We start from the raw sequence: 2,868 nt of genomic DNA on the forward strand, positions 1-2,868 counted from the left end.
TGACTTGGTGACTGGGGTAATTGGGATGGGTTTGTCAGAGACAGTGAGATTGGCACAGGACAGAGCAGAGTTTAGGGCTGTTGTACACAGGGTTGCTATGAGTCGCAAGTAGCACATAACAACAACAACAACAACAACAACAACATATTGTAAATATAATTTTATTTTTAGTTTTGTCATTCTTTTTAAAAAAAGTCTATCTAACCTGTCTAATCCTGCAGTATCCATGCAATCTCTGTTGTGCTTGAATTTATTGTTTCAATCATTTGTCAATCTATTTTGTGGAGAATCTTCCTTTCTCTCATTGACATTCTACTCTTCCTAGCATAGTATCTGTTTCCAAGGACTGGCTACTTACTCCTCATAACAGGCTCAAAATATATGAGATGAAGCCTCCTCATCCTTGCTTCTGAAGATCACTCTGACAAGGCAGATATTTGTTCTTTTGGCAATACGTGACATATTACGTATTCTTCGCCAACACCACAACTTAAAGACGTCCATTCTCTGACCATCCTTCTTCACTGTGCAAGTTTCACATGAATATGGACATTTCACATGAATTCACATTTCATAGGAATTCATATGAAAATGAATATTAAATGCATATGAACCAGTTGAAAATACTATGCCTTGGGCTATGTACATCTTATTCTTTAAAGTGACATCTTTGCTCATTTGCACTTTAAAGAGGTCCTTGACAGCAGTTGTTCCCACTGTACCATGTAATCATCTGTCATCTGATTTCTTGACTGCTGCTTAAACAATTGCTGATTGTGAATTTAAGTAAAATGAAATGATTAAGAACTCATTTTTTATTGTATAAAACCGTTATTGTAGAACAAGCATAAGGATCCAGGAGGGGTGGGAGAGGCTGGAAGCAGAGGGATGTGGATGTGCAGGGGGAAGGGGGATTAATCATTGGGTTGTACAATTTAATAGGTGGGGGTTTGAGGGAAATGAAAATAATTTGTTCAAATTTGTATTTGAATTTTGTAAATAAACAAGTAGAAAAAAGAAGAACTTTTAAAAAAATTCATTTATCAAGATAATCCCTATTGGTGTAGTCAGGAGAATTTTTATTTTCTTGCTTTTGATGTGTAATCAATACTAAAGGCTATAACATTCAGCAAGAGCTTCCAGTCCTCTTTATTTTGACCGAGCAAGGGTCTTACCACCTGCATTCCCCAGGCTGATGATGGGAGTTTTCCTCTCATCTTGATTCCACATCCTTCTTCATATAGTCAAGTTTCACAAATTATTTTCTCAGCATACAGACTAAGTATGATAAAAAGATGCAAACCTAATGTGCACCTTTTTTTTTAAACTTCAAGCCATGCAGTATCATTTTGTTCTGTTCAAATGACAAGCTTCTTGGTCTGTCTACACATTGTACATGAGCGTAATACCCATATATAATTCCCATTCTCACAGTGTGGTTCACAATTTATTAGAATCCATGCAGTAAATACCTTTGCTTAGTCAGTTAAACACAAATAAACAATTGTATGGTATTTTTAACTTGCCAGCAACATCTACCTGACATCAGCAGTGACTCCCCATTTCAGGGCTTCTTTTGAACCCAATCTGACTTACTTACTCCCAGAAATTTCTGGCTGCTTCTGCCATTTAAAAATTCTCTTCAGTAAGAATTTTGTTATGTGAAGTATCAATGATATTATTCAATAATTTCTATATTTTATTGAATACTCATTTTTTAAAAAGAACATTTTTATTTTGTACTGGAGAGGGACATCATGCTTGGGAGGGTGGAGGGACAGCGCAGGAGAGGAAGGCCCTCTGTGAGGAGGATTGATTCAGTGACTGAGATAATTGGGATGGGAGTGTCAGAGATAGTGCGATTGGCACAGGACAGAGCGGAGTTTAGGGCTGTTGTACATAGGGTCACTATGAGTCGCAGGCGACTCGACGGCACATAACAACAACAACAACTGGTTTGCTTACAAAATTCATATACACTATTTTTCCACACTGGATTTTTACCATTTCCTTTATCTACCCCACCCTCCAGCCATCATATAGTGTGACCCTATAATTACCTATCTCCCCACACCCATCCTCACCCTTTGTGTCCTCCCTCCCTCCTTGAATCTTCACACACATTTTACTAGATAGCTTTCTATTTCTACAATAATGGTCTTATGCAATATTTTTCCTTATGTGACTGAGTTATTTCACTTAGCATAATGCTCTTCAGTCCCTCCAAAGTTAGTGATTTTCAAAATGATCTTTCAGCTGGTCTTATTGTATCAGTTGCATATTGCTCTGATGTAGGAAGCTATGTTACCAGAATTTCAAATACTAGCAAGGTTAGTAATGGTGGACAGATTTCAGTGAAGTTTCTAGACTAGGATAGACTAGGGAAAAAGACTGGCCATTCACTCTCACTTCTGAGTAATGGGTCCTTGAAAACCCTATAAACAGCAGTAGAACATTGTTTGATATGGTGCTGGAAGATGGGCTTCTCAGGTAAAACATACTCAAAATATGAATGAGAAAGAGCTGCTTACTCAAAGTAAAGTCTACCTGTGAATTTAGGAGAATTGGAAGCTTTCAAAAATGAAATGGAATGTATAAATATCCAACTAGAGATAGAGATAGATAGATGATAGATAGATAGATAGATAGATAGATAGATAGATAGATAGATAGGTAGACAGATAGATAGACAGCTATTTTATGACATTGAGTTAGGACTAATCCCTAGCTGACCCTCCAGTAGGTTTTCTGAGGCAGTTAATTACATGCGAGTAGATTGCCTATCTTTCTCCTGTGGAGCAGCTGGCAGATTCAAGTCACATGCCTTCAGGATTGCAGTGCAGCTTCTTAACAGTAGGCCACTACATA

Source organism: Elephantulus edwardii, unplaced genomic scaffold (assembly GCF_000299155.1).
Source record: "Elephantulus edwardii isolate Elephantulus edwardi_28Jun2011 unplaced genomic scaffold, EleEdw1.0 scaffold00044, whole genome shotgun sequence".
NCBI classification, from domain to species: Eukaryota; Metazoa; Chordata; class Mammalia; order Macroscelidea; family Macroscelididae; genus Elephantulus; species Elephantulus edwardii.